The sequence below is a fragment of the Amphiprion ocellaris genome, chromosome 5 (assembly GCF_022539595.1).
Source record: "Amphiprion ocellaris isolate individual 3 ecotype Okinawa chromosome 5, ASM2253959v1, whole genome shotgun sequence".
NCBI classification, from domain to species: domain Eukaryota; kingdom Metazoa; phylum Chordata; class Actinopteri; family Pomacentridae; genus Amphiprion; species Amphiprion ocellaris.
The window spans coordinates 38,109,658-38,133,703 of NC_072770.1; the positions used below are offsets into that span (position 1 = coordinate 38,109,658).

A 24,046-nucleotide genomic window follows, 5' to 3' on the forward strand; every position below is an offset into this window, starting at 1 on the left:
AGCCTCAGAACGTATGTGACACGCACACCTTCCTGTGATGTCACTTCCTGCTCAGGCCTCAGCATCCAGCAGACAGCAGAGCAGTTAACGCCAAAAAAAGCCCCAAGAAAAGCCCTAAAAGAAGATTATCTTTGTTCTGTAATTCATCCCTGATGTCTATAAGTTGCTCCTCTGTGAGGACACAAGCTGTGGACCGAAAGAGGAAAACTTCTGTCGAGTTAAATGTTTTTTGAAACTCCGGTGAGTTGGTGCTAATGTTGTAAATTAGCCTGTAATTTAGCTAGTTCCTGTGAAGAGTTAAATAGACGAGATATGGTGTTTAAGTTCAGATATTTATCTTTAAAAACCAAACGGAGTCTTAAGAAAGTTTTACAGTGTTTCCATTATACTTTAGTGCTCACTGCAGCATTATTTTAATGTTTTAAAAGAAGCTAACGATGCTAGCTGATAATCTGTGAGTAATATGCTGAGTCACTGTGGTGCTAAAGGCTCGCTAAAGCTAATGGCTAGGCTGCTAAGGAGCATTTCATCCATTTAACTGACATTGAAGCACTTTGTTTTAGTGGAATTAGCCTCCTTTAATGGATAACCTGTAAATAAGTGTCATATTAATTTTGTTTGTTAAAATGTTAAGTTAGGTGAACTTGTAGTAATAAATTTATTCATTTTCATGGTTAAATTGTAAAATCCAAAAGATGTGAAGAGCTAAATGATGAATGTTAATGTTCTATAAATGTTAAGAGTAGCAGAGTGGTTTAAAAAGATAATCCATTCTAAAATAACTTGACATGGTAAAACATGACGTGTAATTAATTTTTGTTGTTAAATAGTAACTGTTATGGTACATTGTAGTTGAATTTATTGCACGTATGTATTTCCTTGCATTGTGTGAAAATTTATTGAAGAAAGAAGTTAATGAGATCTCATGTTAGAAACCAAACAGCATTAGATAATTTACAACTCTGCATTATTTGTGTGGGTTGTTTTTTTGTATATTTAGTCCAAGATAGATGAACTAGTGATGGCTGGACGGTGGTGGATGCGGTGTGGCCAACCGTAGGAACTGCCTCAGAGGACGTTGGATTTGCTTGATCCACTTTTGGAAGCTCAGGTAACACACACCCATTAACCTGGCCGAGTCATTGAAGGTGTTTACTCCTATAGGACCTAGATGGATGTTAGTGTCTCCATCTCCCCCACCCTGGTAGGACCAGAGGTGCTACACTTACATGATGTCACTGTCAGATTGTTAAAATGAAAACATTATAGAAAATGAAATATTTATTGTATAATTAGTGCTGAGAGGTATTTTATTCTGATCATAGTCTAATAATAATTAGCCTAATTCCAAGCTGTGCCATTTCACCTGTCAGCAACTACAAATGTTACAGCAAATGAGAGTCACAAAGGAGGCCAAACCCAACTTTATGTTGGGTTTGGCCTCTTTGCACGCTGATTTGCAGCAGTTCGGTTTGTCAGCTCTTGATCTGTCAGCATTCTGATTCCACCAATCCCTAAGCTGGTAGATCTATGAAAGGGGAGGAGGCTGGACTCTGCTGGAGAGAAGGGAGGGTTATCAGTCTGATTCATGTAGACTGCAGGAAACAGAGAAGTTTGACCATTGACAGGAATTATGGTCCTCATTTACACATTTACAGTCAGTTTGAACTTTAGCAGCATGTTTGACCTCCTATAAAACTTAAAGAACATTTGAGCTTTGGTCACATGACGACAGCAAAATCAAAACACACAAAACAGTGTCAGCAGTAGTTAATTCAATACAGAAAATAAATGACAGGCGTTCCTTTTTGTAGTCCTATTTACACAGGACTGGTTTGTTCTGAGGACCTTTAGTTATTTATAATGTCCATAGTTTTTAACATTTATCCACAAATTATTCTGTGATAATATTAGTTTCTTCTTCGCACCTTTCTGCTTTTTAAAAAAGGCTGCTTTTGTTTGTAATTTTGAATGAAAGCTTGAAGCATTTTGGATGCAAATTCAGGAGACTCATGTTGCTGCACAGCGCGAGAACTGATTAGATGGATGACATGCAGGGCAGCAGTCAGGAACATTTTGCTCTCTTTCAACGGTTGGGATCAAATCTGCAGATAATGTCAGTAAAGTCAAGCAAAATGCAGACTTTGCTTGTTCTGTTTGAGTGCACGAAACTTAAAAGTTGGCGAGTAATTTCAGAAATCACATGAGGAATTGGTTTCATGCAACACGTGGCTCAAAGATTTGCATTTTTAATCTGTTCCTATACTTGTCTCCTCATTGTCAATATGCTGCTCTGTTTTTTTAATTAAACATGTAGAATAAAGAGATTTTGGTGAAATATCAGGATTTTACGCTTAGAGTTGGTCGTATTTTTGATAGGAAATGGCACATCACAGACGATTAGTTCTAACTGGGTGAATTCCAATCATCGCTTGAAGGATTTTTTCATTTTAAAAGATGACATGTTTTACGTTTTAGAGTTTAAAAGGTGTGGATGTGGCCCAATCTGATCCTGCAGCATAGCTTTGCTGTATTTTCAGCTACATTATCCCATCAGTCATATCTCATAGTTTTGCAGCTTTTTTTTGTGAGAAAATCCACAACATCCTTCAAACCCAGGCAGACAGATTTGACAGATGGATCAGTTTTTTCCCCCCATCGGAGACGAAAAACGTGCAGAAACACGAAAAAAAAAAAAAGCAAACCAATTTCTAAGAGCAGCAGTTTCTCAATTTGGCGTTTGGTTTTACCAGCGAGCAGGCGTGAATCTGAGGAGACAGTTTTATTTGGAGTCGAGTGTTTCTGCTTCGTGACCACATGGAATCCTGCGATAACAGCAAGAACAGTCCCCTGAAAGACTTTATTCTCTGGTTTCTGCTCAGGTTTCTGCTGATGTTCTTCCATTTTGTCATTTGTCTTTATCACAGACATGAAATATTACAAATGACCTTTCCTGGTCGAATCTGCAGACTCCACTTATCGGTTCTCTAACATTTACACTGTTATTTGCAGCACTTTGTTATTATAAGAACATCTGCAGTTACTCACTTTTAATCTTATTATGAGCTTCTAGCAACAAGTGAACGCCAACAAGAGAAATGCTAAATGTTAATGACTGCTTTATCCGCTGAATGTTGACAGATTTGTTTTGTTAACGTGTGTTTCCTCTAAAATATTTATCATGTTGACATAAATGAACTGAACGTACAAATAGTTCAGTTCATTGTAGGATAAAGTGTTTTCTCTGCTCGCTGTTTTCGTGCAAAGGAGATTAAAAATGTCTTGAATCTGTCTGCTGGTTGTAGAGGAACCAGTTACTTTAAATTCAACATATGTTTAATTGTTGCAGAAAAACTGATGTGCATTTACAGTCAGTAAACCCACTCTTGTTTATGCTTATTTCCATTTCTTTGTTCATGATCTTTGAACTTAGCAGAGCGGCATAAAATCTTTAATGTTCGATCCACCTTGGACTAGTTTGGCTTTTCTTAGTAAGACATGACAACTTCCGAAATTTAAAAGCTCTAAAATACTGACAGTATTCTGCAGTGTCTGTATTTGCATCATACAGCAAAGTGATCCCCTCACAGACCTTCACAAGGACGATTCAGTTGTCAAAAATTGGTTAAAAATGGTTAGAAATGATAAAAAAAACTTGACTAGAAACTTGTTCTCAATGTCAAAAGCTTGTCTGTAACTATCTGTTCATTGTCCAAGTAACACGAAACTTGTTAAATATGACAAAAAAAAATGTCCAAAATTAAACTTGGGACTTGATACTTGGTTGAGATGATGAAAGCTTGTCCAAAATGGCTCGAAAATTCCCATTTTGGTTGTTTTACCTTTTTTTTTCATAGTTATTTTCCATTTTGTCCATTTTACATCTTGTTGTCGTTGTTTTGCATCATATTTAGCTTGTTTTACATTTCTTGTGGTCATTTTGTGTCAGATATTTGTTGCTTTGCATGTTTTTGTGGTTGTTTTGCGTCACTTTTTAGTTGTGTAGTGTCTTTATTGGTGTTTTATTTCACATTTGACCACATTCTGGCCATTACGTATCTATTTGTGGCTATTTTACATCATATTTTCATAACTTTTTAGCGTTTTGGTTGTTTTAGAAATTTTCAGGGTTGTTTTTCTTCCTTTTTTAGATGTGTAGCATCTTTACGAGCATTTTGCACCACATTTAACCACATTCCTGTTGCTTTATGTCTTATTGTGGTTGTTTCTCGACACATTTTGATCTTTTCACTTTTTTTTTGCGGTCGTCCTGTTTTATTCATCTTTGTGGCGTTTAAAGTGAAAACACGACATCCTGTGTCTCAAAGAAAAGCAGAATGAACTTTTTCAGACCTGAATTAGTGCTGTCCTGAAGCTTGAGTGTTTGTTGCTGTGGGAATCATTACCGTCTCCTTCAAAAGCTCTGTGATGAGCGACATGTCTTCATCTGTTTGTTTACCACTTAGACAGCCGAATAATTCTGCAGGAGAGTCGCCGAATCGAAGCCGTAGAGTTCCTCATCACACTTTGACACCTTGGCATTGTCACCGTTAGGCTCTTAGTCGTGAATGAAGCGATGAGCTCGGTCCTTTTACCTTTTAGAAATCCATGCCGGAGCAAATTAAAAGGAGCAAACAGACCCATGGAGGCATTTGTGACAAGAAAACACAACACTGCTGTTTGAATTCCTGCCAATACGAGACTTAACACATTAAGTGTTTCTGTTTTGCTGCTTTTTATTACTTGGTGGCTCCGGTTTTAACCTCGACATGAACAAAAACGGGATTTTAATGAAGTACGACAGTTCAGTTTTAGCTCCATTATCAAACCTGTGGCCACATTTCACCACATTCTGGTCATTTTCCATCCTTTTGTAGTTGTTTTTTGTCTATGTTTGTGGTCGTTTTGCATCAGTTCATCATTTAACATCTCCATAGGTGTTTTCCTTCACATTTCTATTGATTTACATCTTTTTGAGATTGTTTTGTGTCACTATTTTGTCATGTAGCATCCATATGTGCTGATTTGCATCACATTGAAGTTGTTTTGCGTTTTTTGTGGTCATTTTGCTTTGCATTTTGCTCATTTTACAACATCCATCCATTATCTATACACCGCTTGATCCTCACTAGGGTCATGGGGGGGGCTGGAGTCTATCCCAGCTGACTCAGGTGAAGGCAGGGGACACCCTAGACAGGTCACCAGTCTGTCACAGAGCTACATACAGAGACAAACAATCACTCTCACATTCACACCTACGGGCAATTTAGAATGATCAATTAACCTCAGCATATTTTTGGACTGTGGGAGGAAGCCGGAGTACCCGGAGAAAACCCACGCATGCACAGGGAGAACATGCAAACTCCATGCAGAAAGATCCCGGGAAAGCCGGGACGCGAACCAGGGACCTTCTTGCTGCAAGGTGAAAGTGCTAACCACTACGCCACTGTGCAGCCCCATTTTACAACATTTAATGGATATATTGCGCCAGATTTTGGTTGTTTTACATTCTTTGTGGTTGTGTTGCGTCACATTTTTAACACTTCACAACTTTTTATGGTCACTTTGCATCCCATTTTTGGTAGTTTTACTTTTTTCCTGTTTTGTGTCACATTTTATCTGTTTTGCATCTTTTTGCAGTTGTTTTGCATCACATTTTGGTTGTTATACAACATTTAATGAATATTTTGTGTCAGTTTTTGGTTGTTTTGTGTCCTTTTTTTAGTCTTGTAACATCTGTGGGTTTTGATCATTTTGATTTTTTAAAATTTGTTTTGGTCACTGCATGACATTTTGGTTGTTTTACATTTTTGTGGTCATTTTGCTTCATATTTTGCTCATTTTACAACATTTAATGGTCATTTTGTGTCAGATTTTGGTTGTTTTATGCCTTTTTTTGGTTGTTTTTCATTAAGTTTTAGTCATTATATATATTTATAGTTGTTTTGCATAACATTTTTGGTATATTTACGTCTTTGTAGTCTCTCTTTTGGATCACTCTTTAGAACTTTAACATCTTTATGAGTGTTTTGCAGCACATGTTTATTTTACAACTTTTTTTGTTGTTTTGCATCACATTTAGGTTGTTGTACATCTTTTTGTGGTTATTTTGCATCAATTTTTAATCACTCAACATCATTATGGATGTTTTACGTTACATTTTGACTATTTTCAACTTTTTGTTGCCATTTTGCATCACAATTTGTCCGTTTTAAATCTTTTTTTGTGGTTGTCTTGTATCAATTTTGACCCATTTAACATATTTTTTGTTGTTTTGTGTCGTATTTTGATCCTTTTACAAGTTTTTGTCATTTTGCATCACATTTTGGTCATTTTAAATCTTTTTCTGTGGTTGTTTTGCATCAATTTTGACCCATTTAACATGTTTTTGATGTTTTGTGCCGTATTTTGATCCCTTTACAAGTTTTTATTGTCATTTTGCATCATATTTTTAGTTTGTTTTGTGGCACATTTTGATCATTTTAAAACTTTTTATGGTCGTTTTGCATCACATTTTTCATTTGTTTTGCTTCACATTTGCAAAAATCCTGAGCTCCACTTGTGTTCTCATGCAGAACTGGCTTGTAGCTTTCAGAGAATGAACCGAGAGGAAACCTGTTAGTCAGCAGAACAAAGAAAAACCACTGCAGCGACGAGCACTTTACCACCAAAGATGCAGAGAACAAATTGAAACATGGCGTCGCACTGATCACCACTTTCATTTCGTCGCGCTGTTTACTCTCGCCGTCGCAGCGGCCTGCAGTCTTTGTGCAGCCGAATCGAAGTCGCTCTGCACTTCGACGCGGCGAGAATTGGGCCAGGCAGCTCCTTAATTACTTCATTAATTTTAATCTGATCCAATTAATTACATTTTTTCTTCCCGAGCTCCTCGACTCTCGCAGGTTGGAAGTTCCCGCGGACGCCGAGCACCACTGCAGGAGACCTTGCATGTCCTCTGGTGCGTTGAAAAAAAAAACCCTTCAGTCTCCCCTCCTCTCCTAAATCAATTATTTCTCTCCCCTGACCATCAAAGACCCCCTTTTCCCTTGTTATTCTGTAATTATTCAGCCGGCTGCTCCGTCCAGTTTTGTGCCTTGACAGCACTTAAGCAGCTCCGACGGCAACTTGCGACTTTAACCCACAGTTTGCTTCGTGGACAAAACATTTGTGGACGATCAGCAGGAGACGGACTGAAGACTTGTAGCTCAGAGGCGCTCTGCCGAATCACTGCTGTCATTTTCCTAATCAGCTCTGAATTTATCGGCTCTGTGGGCTAATTATCAGCGCTGACAGTTGTCTTTGCATCCATGAGCAGCCTGTTGGTGAACGCCGTGAGCATACTGATCCTGGAGAGCTGTCAGTTATTAGAGCATTAACCGGGTCTGTGGCTACTGGAACCGGTGAAGCGGCTCACGTTTTCATCGTTGTGGAACCTTTTGTGGGCATTTTGTGTGCAATTTTAGTCGTTTTGCATCTTTTCATGGTTGTTTTCCATCACATTTTCATCATCGTTTTTATGTGTTAACCATCGTTATGGGTATTTTATGTCACATTTTGATCATTTTGCAACATTTTGTGGGCATTGTGTGTCAAATATTAGTAGTTTTAAAACTTTGTGGTTGTTTTGCATCACATTTTCATCATTTTGCAACTTTTGTGGGCATTTTGTATCAAATTTTTGGTTGTTGTACATCTTTTCATGGTTGTTTGGCACCACATTTTACTTGTTAACCATCGTTATGGGTGTTTTGTGTAACATTTTGCAACTTTTTGTGTTAAATTTTGGTCGTTTTGCAATTTTCTGTGGTTGTTTTGCATCCAATTTTAGTCATTAACCGTCATGAGTGTTTTCCATGACATTTTGATCATTTTGCTACTTTTGTGGGCATTTTGTGTCAAATTTTGGTCCTTTTGCATCTTTCTGTATGTGTTTTTTTGTCACATTTTGATTATTTTCATCTTATAATGATCAGTATGATTCATGTTTTGATCATTTTACAACCCTTTGTGATTGTTTTGGTCACTTTTGACCATATATTCACATCTCTTTGTGGTCGGTCTGCATCTAATTTTTATTATTTTCATCTGTTTGTGGGCATTTTGCATCACGTTGCAACTTTTTGTGGGCATTTCCGTCAAGTTTTGAAACATTCTGATAGTTTGACATTTTTTGTGGTTGTTTTGCATCATTATTTTGTCATTTAACATTTTTATGGTTGTTTTGTGTCACATTTTGATTAGTTTCTTCTTCATGTGATCATTTTATATTACATTTTGTCCATTTTCAATCTATTTGTGGTTGTTTTGCATCACTTTTTACTTGTGAACCATCGTTCGGGGTGTTTTCCTTCACATTTTGATCATTTTCATCTTTTAATGGTCAGTATTCATCATAACTTGGACATCCAAATTTTTGGGCACATTTTATGTTTTACATCTTTTCGTGGTTGTTTTGCATCAGTTTTTAATCATTAACCACCGTTATGGGTGTTTTATGTCACATTTTGGTCACTTTGCAACTTTATGTGGCCATTTTGTGTCAAATCTTAGTAGTTTTACACCTTTCTGTGGTTGTTTTGCCTCAGTTTATACTTGTTAAACATTGTTATGGGTGTTTTCCATCACATTTTGGTCATTTTACAACTTTTTGTGGCCTTTTGGTGTTAAATTTTGATCATTTTACATCTTTCTGTGGTTGTTTTGCATCAGTCAAATCTCCAGCCGTGTCAATACCTGATGAACAGTAATCACAACGTACATCTGATGCTGATGGAAATATCTGTATTTTTGTAGATATTTGTTCATAAACTGAATGTAATAAGAGCCTAATCGTGAAGTTACAGCATCACCAGGAGTTAAACTGACAATCAGGACTAATTCTTCAGCAGAAAGTCGTTCCAGTGGAATCGGTACACATTGAGTTCGAGACTTCTTCTGTAAAGCTCAGTTTTCTGAATGTTTGATGAAGACTTGCAGTCATTCATGGAGTTGTGTCAACACGTTTTTCCTTTCATCCTTTGTTGTCGTCTCACTAAACAATGACTCAGCATTAGTTTGTCGGTCGGTTGGCTCCCAGAACAGCAAACGAGTTGGAACATGAGGACGTAATTACGACATCTGGTCCAGACTTTGATCCGATGGGATCTTTGTTAAGTCTCGGGGTGGTTCCTCCGGGAGCCGTAATCATAATTACATGTCAGTATTTACACACAACACGGTTTCTGGTCTCTGCGTCCACACTTTTTACAGGTGTGCAGCGTTTCTGGTTGCATAATTATGAGCTGCAGCGTGATTGTAAACTGATCCTGCGGTTGGATCGTAAGTCGGTTAATGCTAACCATTATTTAGCTTCACAGTCAACAGCCGTGGGATTGTTCTGGTTGTATGATTGCAGTGTGTGTTGTCGTCTGCGGTTTTGTTTACCAGAGTCTTTGTGGGATTTGCTTCCTTGTGGGAATTTTGCTAAAGTTACATATTGAATTCTTCCTCCCAACAAATTCAGACTTAGACTTTACAACGGTCAAGTTAAAAAATGAGTCAATCAGTCTCACAAAATATGTAAGTAACAGTGCAAAACTTTTATGCCAAACTATGATATTTTCCACACTGAGAAAAAAGTTTTAAGCTTTGGTGCCTAAACAAAACCCTAAAATGACCTAAAATAACAACAGAAATTGGAAGTAAACAGTGAGTGACAACAACTGAAAATGGTGGTATGAAATGAAAGTACAGTGCAACTGAAAACAATGACAGAAAACTAGAATAAACAGCGGTAGACAACAAAAGTAAATGGTGACTGAAAACAGTGGCAGAAAATGAAAGGTAACCAGAAAGTGTAACGCCCTAGGGGCTAGGGAACTGACTGCAAGTAGATGTTATAATGAGTGATCAGACCAGGTTCGTCTGCTGGAGCCAAAGGGTATGAAAAATGGACAGACACGGTTGATTCAAGTTTCGTAGATATATTTTTTCCAAAATTTGCAGTTGGATTTGCGTATAAATAAAAGGTATTATATAATAACCAGAGTAATAATAACAATAGTAAGGGTGAAATAGTATTGAGGTTTGTATAATATAAATATATAGATAATAAACAGGTATAATCAATTAATATAGTATAATATAATATTAATTATGGTATTAATATTATATTATGTATATTAATTATAAACAAAAACCAATACAGTTCGAAAGTTCAGTTCAAAGTCTCCTTTTGAGAGGTTCGGAATTCAAAGTCTTTTTTCAGTTCAGTGTCCATGAACAAAATAATCCTTGATCCAGGTTCGTTGAAACAACAAAAGGTGTCCTACCACAGCAGGAGGTAGGGGACGGGATAGCTCGCCATCGAAGAGAATTAATTCCAGAAGGGGGAAAAAAACAAAACAAAAAAAAAAACCTAAAAAAAAAAAACCTGACCTAAAACAGGAGTCAGGAGAAAAAATCCCAATTAGTACAGCAATAAAATAAACCAAGACAATAAATCAGTAAAAGTAAATTACAAAATAAATAACCAAAATAAATACAGTTTTAAATAACCAAAACCATTGAAATGCTATAATGCACAGCATTTAGATACTCTATTCAATGTGAATAGACATTACATCCATTGATCTAATATGAAGCTTCATTACAAGTTTAATATCTAAATGTGAATTAATTTCAAAGGTGTAAAGTCAAATGTATAAAGTCAAATGTATAAAAGTCAAATGTATAAAAGCGCACTTTAAGTTCAAATAGGCCTCGAGCCTTGTATTAAATATACAATTACTTCATTTCAAGTATTGGGAGTATTGTTGCGCAACAGGTCTAAATCTCATTCGTGTGAATGCATCCGCATCCATTCAAAACAAAGATGGCTGCGGGGGCACCCGGTTTCAAAAGTAACAAAAAGTGACCTAAAAGTCTAAACTAACAGAAAGTGAGGCACTGCTTTAAGTATTTACAATGTTGCCTACGATTCGGCTGGAGTAGATTAACAAATAAGGCTAGAATTGAAAGAATATGCACATAAATAGCCGCGCTAACCGGCTGAAGCTACATGCTACGTTAGCATTAACCTAGCTGCAGAGCAGCATTAAGATTTACGGTATAAACAAACGTGTATCACACAACCGCAAGAATCGAGGACTCACCGGTGAGTAGTGCGAACACGGGGGGGGGGGGGTTAACACGAGGATCCGCCGGAATACAGGGAGATGTATCTGCAATTGTTTGGTTTAAAGTCAGCGCAACGTATTGTATTGATAAATCATTTAAAGTAAACTATGCGACGCACGCACTCACCGATCGCCAGAGAGGTAGATGAGAGGATGAAGAGTTTCGTGGAGCTGTTTTAGCCCAATTGCTACTTTTAATCCGAGTTTGGAGCAGTTTTGGAAAGTCAAACAAATGCCAGATACAGCGTGGTGCTGTGACAGGGCTGAGTGCAGAGCAGTGACAGACAGGAAGTGGCATATGGGACCGGGCTATGTAAAAGGAACTTGGCCCGGGAAAATAAGAGCGGCACCGGAAGTGGAGCCCTACATGGCCTGGGTTACAAAAGCAACTAAAAACTGTGACCGAAAATGAAAGCAAACTGGGACAGAAGATGAAAAATAAGGAGCAAAAAAACCAACTGAAAGCAGTAACAGAAAACAGTAGTGAACAGCCAGTAAAAATGACTAAAAACTGAGAGAGAATATTACATATAAAAAGTGAGTAAAATGAAGGAAAACAGTGGCAGAAAATAAAAGGAAACCAAACAAAAACACCGGCAGAAAACCAAAAAGCAACTAAAAACTGTGACCGAAAATGAAGAGCAAATAAAAAGACTGAAAATTGTAACAGAAAACAAAAGTAAATAAATGTGAAAACAACTAAAAAACAGTGGCAGAAAATGAAAATAAAGAGCAAATACAAATGACTGAAAACAGCGACGGAAAATTAATGTAAACAGTGAGTGAAAACAACTGAAAACAGCAACAGAATAACTGAAATCTGCAACTAAAGAGGACTGAAAACATTGACTAAAAACAACTGAAAATGACAAACAGGTGGTAGATTTGACAATGGACTTATGCCAATAAATATCACATTTTAGATATATTTAAGTCTTGTGATGAAATGAAACGTGACTTACATCCGTGACACGTGATGTGACATTAGCTGGAGTAGAATTAAATGACGTTCTGCTGGTAAACCAACGTTCTCCAGGTTTGACCTGAAGAACCTTAACCCGACTTTCAACATGCATCTGAATGAACAGAACCCAAAACACGACACTAATATTTATGTTTCATTACCTCTAATCATACATGTGGACATCCAGTACACGTTATATTTATGTATGTTCTGAACTGATGTTTATTTCATCATTCTATAGCCTTGACGTTCTCATCAAAGCTCGTATCTGGTTTGACCTCCGGTTTCATCTGTATGCAGCGTCAGTCTGGGAACGCTCAGTGCAGCACACGCATGTAACACAAATGGAACAAAATGGAGTGTTTTGATGAAGTTTTCGCTGCATTTTTCCTCCTGCATACTGATCCCGGCTCGCTCCGCTCACATTAATCACGGCTCGATATGCAAATGCAGCTGGAGTTGTGCCCGAACGTGGAGTGGTTTCTCAGCAACGTCTGAAATTAAAGCAACTTGGTAAAATAACAGCGAGTCAAACAGCGGAATGGAGAGCAGAGAAACCTGTTTACATGTACATACAGTAAATACATAACTTTAACACAGTTCTTTTTATACCGAATGAATGTGACAAATGAGGAAAAAAAGTGTCCAAAATACAGACGATGGTTTGTGGATTACTGTTTTGGAAGTTTCGAATTTGGCCATGGCTGTCTTTTGAATGTTTTGTAGGTTGAATTCAACTGAGAAACTGCAGACGCACAGTGACACCCTGTCCTAAAGCGTACCCCTGTTTACCTTTGTTTTCCTGCCAATGGAACCACAGTTTATACAAAGAACACCACGCAAAACAACCACCAAAAGTTGTAAAATGACCAAAATGTGATGCAAACTAACCACAAAATGATGTAAAATCATCAAAATAACCACATAACCACAAAAAGCTGTAAAACAACCAAAATGTGACACAAAGGAATTACATAAAGTTGCAAAATGGCCAAATGTGGTGCAAATTGCCCACAAAAAAAATGCAAACGGATCACAATATGATGCAAAGTGAACATAAAAAGTTGTTTAACAACCAAAATGTCATGCAAAACCACAACAAAAAGATGTTAGATGACCAAAATGTGATCAAATGCGAGAGAAAAATGACCACAAAAAGCTGTAAAATGACTAAAACGTGACTCAAAACACCAAAAGAAAAAAGAAAAATGACTGAAATGAGATGCAAAATTACTACAAAAATGGCTAAAATGTGATGCCAAATGACCACAAACAATGGTTAAAATGGTCAGAACATTGACAAAAAAGGAAGCAAAACAACTCAAATGTGACACAAGTGCCCCCCAAAAGGCCAAAAAATTAAAAATTGGCACACAGTCTTAAAACAACCAAAATGTGATGGAAAATTATTTTTAAAAAAGATGTAAAACAACTACAACAGATACAAAAAGTTGTAAAAGGACTAAAATGTGACTCAAAACACCAAAATAAAGAAGAAGAATGACTGAAATGAGATGCAAAACATCAGCAATAAAATGGTCAAAATGGTTAAAACGTGGACAAAAATGGAAGCAAAACAACTAAAATGTGGCACAAATGCCCCCCAAAAATGTCAAACAATTAAAAACTGGCACACAAAGTCTTAAAACAACCAAAATGAGATGCAAAATAGATACAAAAAAGATGTAAAAGAACTACAAAACGGGTGCAAAAAGTTGTAAAACAACTAAAACGTGACACAAAACACCAAAACAAAGACTAAAGATGTGGATATGGATATGGAACAGCTTGTTTTGCTCTTTCTCTCTGTTGAATTCTCGCCTTTTCTCCATTGTTTCCTCTGTAATCCCTCCATGATCCACTCCACTTTGTCTCAAATGAAACTTCACCTCCTATAGAACCCTCGTTGTGATTCTCCACCAGTCTGACGGAACACGTCCAGTCAACGACGCCAAAAAACAAAAACATAAAAACTGCGAGAATCTCAATTAATGGGAAGCGGCTCCGGCCCGAGCAGGAAGAGTGAAACTGGGAATTAGTGGCTCTCGGCGGAGCAGTGGAAGCAAATCAGATTTTATGACCCGACGAGTATCGGAGCAGAGAAGATTAGCCGAGAGGCTGAGTGTGAGACGAATGCTCAACAAGCTGCAATCTGTTTTATTTTTCTAATTTCCTTCTCCTCGCCACGTACCGCGGGACGCTCCTAATAACCTTTATTTATCTGGGGACGGGTTCTGCTCAGCGTTATTGCCTGCTCCCCCCCCCCCCCCCCCCCCCCCCCGACATCTTTTTTTTTCACGTTCCTGTCGTTATTTATATATCAAATAAATATTATGGCTAAATTTGAAACAACATAGTTACACATGCAGCAGCCAAACCCCTCTGCTGCTCAGACAAAACACCTTCGCCAGCTTGGTTTTTCATGATTTCTGCATTTTGTTAGCGAGGTGGCACAACATTCATAACATTTATCTTTTTAAAAAAATGTAGTTAAACTAAAAACTGACACAAAACGACCACAAATAGATGTGAAATTATCAAAATGTGATGCAAAACACTCACTAAAATATGACAAATGTTCACACAGACTTGTGAAATTACCAAACTATGATGTATACGAACCATAAAAAGATGTAAAATTACTAAAATGTGATGGAAAACACCTACAAAAAGATGTAATATTGTCAAAATGTTTTGCAAAATATCCAAAAAAGTTGTAGAATTACTAGAATGTGATGCAAAACGCCCACAAAAAGATTTAAAATTATCAAAATGTGATACAAATGTCTACGAAAGATGAATAAAATAAATTGCAACACTACAACAAAAAAAGATGTAGTGGTCAAATATCACAAAACAAAAAAAACACAAAATGTTGTAAAACAACCACAAAAGACCTCAAAAGGTTGGAAAATGGTAAAAATGTGAAGCAAAACACCCACAAAAAGATGTAAAATTATTAAAACGTGTTGCAAAACACCCTCAAAAAGCAGTAAAATGATCAAAATGTGATGCAAACTGTCCACTAAAAGATGTGAAACAACTAAAATGTGAGACAAATATCTACGCAAACTTGTAAAACGACCAAGCTATTATATATAACCACCATAAAAAGATGAACAATGATCAAAATGTGATGGAAAATGTCACAAAAAGTTGTGAAATTACTAGAATGTGATGCAAAACACCCACAAAAAGCTGTAAAATTATCAGTGTTATGCAAAATGTCCACAAAAACATGTAAAACAATGAAACGTGACACAAAATGCTCACACGTACTTGTAAAACTTACATATACAAAGATTTTAAATTACTTAAATGTGATGGAAAATGTCCACAAAAAAATTAAAATTACTAGAATGTGATGCGAAACACCAACAAAAATTGTGAAATTATAGAAATGTGATACAACTGACTAGGAAAGATGTAAAATTAATCAAATAAAATGCAACACTACAACAAAAAAGGTGTAAACTGGTCAAAAGTCACACAAAACACCCACAAAATGTTGTAAAACAACCAAAAAATTATCTCAAAAGCTTGCAAAATGCCAAAAAATGTGAAGCAAAACACCCTCAAAAAGATGTAAAACTAAAACATGACACAAAATGCTCACACATACTTGTAAGATGACCAAACTAATACTGTTTGAGTCTCCACCTGGTGGCGCAACCAGGTACTACAGCTGCTCCAACATACTTAAAGTGTTCGTTATCTCGGAAAATGTCGGGAGATGCTCAACATTTGGGTGGAGCAATGCAAAAAAACATAATCTTCAGGCATGGCAATTTTCCGCTGTTCCACGGAAATCCGCCGTTTTAATTTTCAAATTGATCATTTCTGTGAATCGTCCAAATCCGTTGAGAAAATTTTAGGGGGGGTGAGGTATGTTTTTGTTACTCTTGCTCCCGGTATTTGAGAAGCGCTCGGCGTTTCTCCCGCAGCGTAACAAAGAGAACCAGTCTAGCTCCTGCTGCATTGTAAGAGGCCTTGCGATTGGTCGAAATTGGTTAGTTGCCAACGATTGGACCAGTCAAATTGCTCGATGCATTCTTTTGTTACAAATCATGGCGGCATGTTCGTGTTGGAATTTTGAGCTATTGGGATCGTTTTCGGTGGAATCATGAGGTTTTTATCGAAAGATCAAGAGTCATCGGTGCTAGAAATAGATAAAAGTGTCAAAAACAAGTTCCGATGGAATTGGCTTGAGAGAAAAGTCATTTGAGTCATTTAACAAAACATTGGGTATTTGACTCATGACTCAGGGCAAAATGAATCCCTGATAGTGTTTAAAGAGTGTTCTGGAAATGTAAAAAAAAACTGACACAGCTGACTCCATAGAGGAAACTGTGACATTAGAAGTGACGTTGTGACCAGTGTAGAACTCCAGTGTAAATAGTGTTAAAAGACCTATAGAACTGTAAAAATTGTAGGACTAAATGCAGTGAGACAACATTGAAGAAAAAGTAAGTTAACTTTTCATTAAATTAACTTATTCATTACAATCTAGTCTTCTGTAATTCTATGCATGTTTTTCATTCTAAATCACCTCTATTTTACTGAAAATGAAAGCAGCAGCATTTATTTAAATCTACCAGTTATCTTTTCTTTATAAATCGTGCACCTTCATCTGGAAGCTGATGCCTTAAAAATAGCTGCTGTTTGGTGTTTTCCAGCCTCCACCTGGCTGCAGACCTCATCCATACATCCTGTCCAGAGGCAATAAAGACACTAACTCTCCACTAGTCTGGCCACAGCTCCTTTTTTTCCCTTTTTCCTGCCCCGCTGCCTCGGGCTGCCATCATATTTCAGCAGGACATTCGTGCACCTGTGTGAGAGCGTGAAGACCGGGTTGTAGCTCCGCCAGGCTGCAGCACATACAGTGTGTACAGATGTAGAGAAGGTGGATATATTCAGCATTCAGACAGGCTGCCTCCTGAGATACAAGACATCCATCCTCAGCTGCAGCCTCTCGACACAAACACACTTCCATCAATCCAGACTCGTGTTCGTTTCCTGGAGACCGAACCTCGACCGCTGCTTTTCTGAACCCTCACCCTCGCTCCGACCTCACAGCGATGAGGCCGGACGGTAAAACCTGGTGATTCGCATCAGCTGAGGACCCACAAACCACACCAGTGTCCCCAGAACATGAGAAAGGCACAACGCAAAACACAACTCTGCAAGCAGCTCACACAAACAAGTGTATGCTCAGTACCTGCAAACTATCTGGCTCATACACACAAACACTGAAACGTACACTCTGAAACACACACACACCGCCTCTGCCTTTTGGGCAGGGTCATAAAAAAGTGCAAAGTCCTGCTTTTTTAGCAAAGTGATGCTGTGAAAGTTTTGCAGGAAACTTTACACCCGGGTGTATTTCCAGCATTTTGCTGAATTCAGAGTAAACTGTGTCTCTCTCTCTCTTATTTTTTTCTCCTTTCGTGTTTAGGTTTTTTTTGTCTTGTTTTTCCTAAACACCCAGGCGAGGAAAAAAAAGCAACAGGGTTCTGCAAAAATTGGAGGAATCTTTACGGGTCAAAGCGCATCGAGAACAAGGGGTCCTCGCTTTACGATGTCCTCGACCTACAGCGTTTCATTCTTTCATCGGAACTGGTTACGGGGGGGGCTCCTTGGTTTACTACATACGGTGTTTTGTCAGAACTGGTTATGTGTAACTAGTTGGTGAGCAGAGCGGACAAATACGACGTCGCGTGGCGAATGGAGTTGACAAATTTATTAATATGATATGTTGGTATTCATGACTTTTCTGAAGCGCTGATGGATATCGTGATGCACGTAACGGCTTTGTTTACATTTTTGCCAGAGTTCTGACTTACAGTGAAAATTGACTTACGTTGCACTGTAGGAATGGAACTCCGACATAAGTTGAGGACTCCCTGTATAAGAAATAAATGTCAGTGACAATACAGAATTGCACACATGGGTGCCAAAATGGCTCATTAGCCCCCCCTGGAAAATTTTGGGGTAACCAGTACTTGTCACCTATAGCTACCAAATTTGTTAGACAGATGTAGCTCATCAGGACGCACAAAAAAGCCACTGACACCCATACCAAAAACTAAACAGGAAGTCAGCCATTTTGAATTATGAATCATATTTACCAAGTAGCACGGGCTTCAACCGTGGAGCCGTAATCTGAATTCATCATGAATTTCTAGTAGCAGAAATACTGTGACGACTTGCCAAGACTATCACAGGAGCAGCTCCCCACTGAAAGGGGCAGAGTTTCCTCACCGCTGACTCTTTACAGTCCATCCACTTAACAAACAGGCATCAGTGACAGAAACAGCTGTCTATCGATGTTCACCCACCAATGCTGCCACCATTCTTGCTTCCCAAATGGACCTGATCACCGCTGCTTGCAGCTTTAATTATTATCCTGTTCTTTTGCACCAACAAAAGGACCCCATAATGCGATCTGTGACCAGCTTTGGACAGAGTTCTGCACAGCAAAGTTTTTATGCATTCTATCCATGTTCGGTCCAGCTGAGGTTAAAGTGGCCTCTAATGTCTCACACCTGCACAGAAAGTGTCTGATGTGACGGAAAAATGGCTTCATTGCAGCTCTCACATCTGTACTTCTGTACAAGGGAGAAGGGAAAAGAGCAACGCATCCACTTTTTTCAAATTGCCGACACTTTGTTCAGTTTTTTTTCTCTCTTAAATGACCGTCGTCGGAGGGGTTGATGGAAAGTGGCCGCCGTGGGAAAAAAAAGCACAGTGCGAGGCGACTGCAGCACGGAGCAATTTTAAAGATGGAGAAGCCTTTAACTAGTCAGGAGTGCTCATGATGTGAACACATTTTGTTCCGTTAAGTGACCAATCACGGTAAAAGCAAAGCGGAGTCCCACGCTGTGCCGGAGCTGACCGCGGTGCCGAGCAACACCGCTGCAATTCTAATGTTTCTCAGTCACGAAACTTCAGCTTTTCAAAGTTGTGGCACAAATGTAAATAATAATCCATAATTCTAAAGGTCATAATGTTCAGTTTTTGGTACCTTGTGGTTTGGTAGATGGAGCCTTCATGGATCCGACTTGTTTTTTTCCACAACATCCTAGAGATGCTCGACCGAAGTTAAGATCTGGGGAATTTAACATCCGAGTCGACACCTTAAACCTTCTTAAAATCATTCCTGAGCAATGTTTGCAGTGTGCCATGGAGAGAAAGATGTATTTTATGGCATTGAGACATATTTTATGGAGCTAAGACCCATTTTATATGTTAAGATGCATTTTATGGTGTTGAGGTGTATTTTCTAGCGTTAAGATGTATTTTATAGCATATTTTCTACTAGTAAGACATTATTTCTAGTGTATTTTATAGCATTAAGACATATTTCATAGTATTAAGATGTGTTTTCTAGTGTTAAGACGTGTTTTATAAAGTTATTTGGTATTTTATCATGTTGGGACGTATTTTATTGAATTGAGACGTTTCATAGTATTAAGACGTATTTTATAGTGTTAAGACATGTTTTCTAGCATTAAGACATTATTTCTAGTGTATTTTATACTATTAAGTCATATTTTGTCGCGTTAAGACATATTTTCTATTGTATTTTATAGTATTAAAATGTATTTTTTAGAGCTAAGATATACAGAATTTAGACATACGTTCTGGCGTTAAGACGTCTTTTATAGTGTTTAGATTGATTTTATAGTGAATTTTTTAGTACTAAGAGGTATTTTATAGAGTTAAGATGTACTTTATAGAGTTAAGACATATTTTCTTGCTTTGAGATGTATTTTATAGAGCTAAGAAAGTGTTCATGTTGTTGAGGAGTTTCCTGTGTAGCTCCTTAAAGAAGAGTCATAGACAGGAATAGGGAATGAGTGGATGATTTCAGGAATTTCTAAGTTCTTTTTGAGTGATCGGACCAAACAGATCAGCCTAAAATGAGTCTTTAGATTCTGTCTCCGGTTCTTCGGTCTTCTTTCTGTGAACTCTTCTGCTCACCGCTACAGACCAGGAACATCTCCAACACCTGCTGCTCACAAAGTCGTCTGAGTTTCTCACATTTTTCCTGCTTTCAACTCATCATCTTCACCTGCTGGCTGATACACCACCTGCTGACAGGAGCTCCTGGAACCCAGTTATTCTCTTCAGCTGTCGGCGGTTTTAACGTCCCATCTGATCACGGCGCTGCGTTAAAATGTGGACATGATTCATCCACCAGAACTACGGGAGGACATATGTCCCCGTCATGAGGAGTTGACGTCATGCTACCTGCTGGCTGCCATGTTGGAGAGCCGCCGTTCATTTCCTGCCCCCGCTGAGAGCAACCAGGTCGTGTCAGCTTCAGCAGGATCCACGGGCGAAGAAGTCATGGAGAAGACTCGAGCGTTGGGTTATTTATTACAGCGAAGGCTGGATGTGATTTTTGTTTGTGTTTTAGATTCAAGTAGGAAAAATTATCCAATCAAAGATCGCAGAAAGTAAAGTAATCTTGGAATTAAAAGTTTGTATAAACGCAACGTTCAGCCTTTTATATCGGCGTCAGATGTGTTAAATTCTTGAAACAATGTATCCTTTGGAAGCCACATTTCCCCTCGGGTTCTTTTAAATCAATTACACAATAAAAACCACAAGGATTAGAAATGTTTACTGCTAATGTAGGTCCAATTAAAATACAAATCTGTCACAGTCGGGTAAATTCTGAGGTTTTGGTCTGCAGTAAAATGATAAAAAAAACAAAACAAAAAAAAAACAAAACATGAATTACATTTTTTAACCAGTTTGGTTAATTATGATGTTGTTTTTGCACCACCACCGGGCAAACATTTTATTTATATATAAAACATAAGGGATTAATCAAGTTTGGGTTTTTGATCAATAATAAGAAATGTTTGGATGATTTTACCTTGTTTTTGTGATTTTTTTTGTCTCATTTTTGCAGTTTTGTCTCATTTTGATGATTTTTTGTCGCTTTTTTGTGATTGTCTCATTTTTGTGATTTTGTGTCTTGTTTATGATTTTGTGTCCAGTTTTTCTGATTTCGTGTCTCGTTTTCGTGACTGTCTTATTGTGATTTTGTTTCTTGTTTTTATGATTTTATGTCTTGTTTTTGTGATTTTGTGTCTTGTTTTTGTGTCTCGTTTTTTCCGTTTTGTTTCTTTTGTGACAGTTTTGTCCATTTGTGGTCATTTTGTATTCACATTACACAAATATTTTTCTATCTCCATGTTTCCAGTCTTTTCCTCTCTACTCTGCTCATCATCAGTAGAAAGATGTTTCACCATGCTGAATGTATCTCCAACAACCTGCTCCTCTGTTCACGGTTTCTGAGCCATGCTGACTTTATTTATTCATCCAGTAGCTTTGATTTCACTCTGTCTGTCTGTGGAAACACTGCCTGCAGTTCAACCTAAAAACTATGAATTTTTGATTGTTGGTCACAGTTTAGTCAGTGAATCATTATGTCATGAAATTTTTTTTGTTTATTTTTTTTTACATTTTTTACAGTATCTGGTGCAAACAGTTCATCATTTGGTGAAATTTAAATTGACACGTAGAATGGAGGGATTTTAATGAATTATCAGGATTCGAAGCTTATATTTAGTTAATATTCTGAATATTAGTAAAAACTTGTCGGATGAACCAAAGGATGACGGTGCACCTGAGAACATTTACTGAATGAGCGTCCCCCGGGGGGCGTTTTTAATAAGCTATAAATAGTTAACTTCCACCTGCATTCACACCTGAGAAGAAGCTGATTCTGTCTCTGTCCGTTTTAATGTGAAAGAACGAGTGTTTGCACAGCTGCAGGACGGAGGAGGAGAAACTCAGCGAAACGCCTCCTACTGTGATTATTAATTACATCCTCCTTCCTGCACCACCTGTCAGGTACAGCTAGCAGCTAAAGCTTGTTTTCTGCATTTCTTCTTCTCCTATTTCTCTCTGATGACCCGACTTCTCTGCAGGGAAACGAGCGGTGATAATCAAGGACGTAAACGAGGAAAGAAGAAAGACATTTAGCTTGGCTAGATTTTAAAATGTAGATGGGGAGAAAGAGAAAAACTAGAGAAATGAGAGGAAAGGAGGTATTTTCTGTCCCTGGGGATCACTGCAGTCGTCTGTCTGAATAATTCTGCAGCTCTAATAATCCCGTTATTTCCTCTAAAGCAGGGGAGTCAAACTCATCTTAGTCCAGGTTCCACATTCAGCCCAGTTTGATCTGAAACCAGTAAAATCAGAATATACCTATAAATAACCACAACTCCTTTGTTTTAGTGCAAAAAAGTCCTTTCTGAAAATGTTCACATTTAAGGAATTATCTTTTTACAAAACATCATGAACAACCTGAAATTTCTTCAGAAAAATAAATTCAATTTCAAGATTGCGCCTCAGTTTATGATTTACACATTACAGCTTCCAGATCACAGAGTGTCTACAAAGACACAAAACACTCAGTCACATGTATCTGGAACTGAATGATACAGTATTTTACTTTAAAAAGGACAAAAAAACAACTAAAACAAGACAAAATACTATTAAAAACACAAAACAAAACAAAGAATAGACAAAAAATTTGAAAAAAGTTACAAAGCCACAAAAAAATGTACAAAAATGAGGCAAAAAATGACAAAAACCAAGAAACAAAACAACAAAATGATACACAAAACAAAGTAAAACACAAAATGACAAAAATAAGACAAAAAACACAAGCAAGACAAAAAGGAAACACAAAACGACAAAAAACATGAGACAAACGACAAAAATCAGACAGACAAAAGAACAAAAACAAGACAAAACCTTACAAAAATGAGAAAGAAAGCAACAAAAACAAAACAAACGTCACAAAGCAAAACAAAAAGGGACAAAAATAGACAAAAAAGTTACAAAGCAACAAAAAAATGGACAAATGACAAAAACGATGCTCAAAACAACAAATAAAGTGAAACACAAAATGACAAAAATAAGACAAAAAACACAGGTGAGACAAACAGGAAACACAAAACGACAAAAGCATGAGACAAATGACAAAAAACAACAAAAATAAGAAACTATTACAAAAACAAGACAAAATGACAATAACAATGAACAGTCTAGTATTTTACTTTATGATCAGAACAACTTGTCAGAAATCATTTTAAATTTATAATTTTACTAATTTACAATCTGCAGTTAATGTCTTCTCTGGAATTTTTACTCTTTGAGGGCCGGATTGGACCCTCTGGAGGGCCGCTTTTGGCCTGCGGGCTGCATGTTGGACACCTTTGCTCTAAACCATCTTTGATAGAACAGTTTTTACAGAAATGGAGTTGCTTCATGTTTGTTCTTCACAGAAAACTTCATGCTTTTTGAAGAAAAGGAGAATTTGTGTTTGTATTTAGAAGCCGGAGAAGTTTATAAAAAAAGTTTCAAGGTTTCAGAGAAATATCTGATTAAAACCAGAGCAGCTTTAAACATTATTTTTTAATAATCTGTGGTTTTCTCCTGATTTCAGCTGACCATAAAGTGTCCTTGAAGAAGAGTCTCCAGTTGTTGTTTGAATTAATTCGATGACCTCTGTTGGTTTTTTAGTCTTGTTGTTTGACTCCAATATTCCCTCTAATGTGTTTTATTTTTATTTTCTAGTTGCTTGCCTTGCCTGGTCCCTTTTCACTTCTTTTGGATTCTACTGGTGAGTTTTCTTTCTGTTTTCTGGTTTTGTGAGTGTTGTAAATTCTTCAGTGGTCCAGTCTGATGTTATTTTAACTTCTGTTAAGAATTATATCAGTTGCTTTGTTTTTTTGTACTCAAGTTGTAAAATTTTGTCAATATTGCTGGAAGAGTTTTCTGAGATTTTGTACTTTTTATAATTAAAAACTGTAAAAACAAAACTCCTGAAACCTGGAGGCAGCTTTGGAAGACAAGTTATCCTAAATTATCCTTAAAAAAATCACCAAAATGGCACCAT

General features: G+C 37.4%; 2 long non-coding RNA genes across 2 annotated transcripts; one reads left to right on the forward strand and one right to left on the reverse strand.

Moving 5' to 3' along the window:
- The first annotated feature begins 49 nt into the window (after positions 1-49).
- On the forward strand, positions 50-23,770 carry LOC118471643 (uncharacterized). Its single transcript, XR_004848989.2, has 3 exons — positions 50-240; positions 1,001-1,111; positions 23,725-23,770. It is a non-coding gene; the product is annotated as an uncharacterized LOC118471643 (long non-coding RNA).
- On the reverse strand, positions 9,556-11,467 carry LOC118471642 (uncharacterized). Its single transcript, XR_004848988.2, has 3 exons — positions 11,284-11,467; positions 11,133-11,201; positions 9,556-10,416 (listed from the first exon to the last, which is right to left on the reverse strand). It is a non-coding gene; the product is annotated as an uncharacterized LOC118471642 (long non-coding RNA).
- Positions 23,771-24,046: the final 276 nt, after the last annotated feature.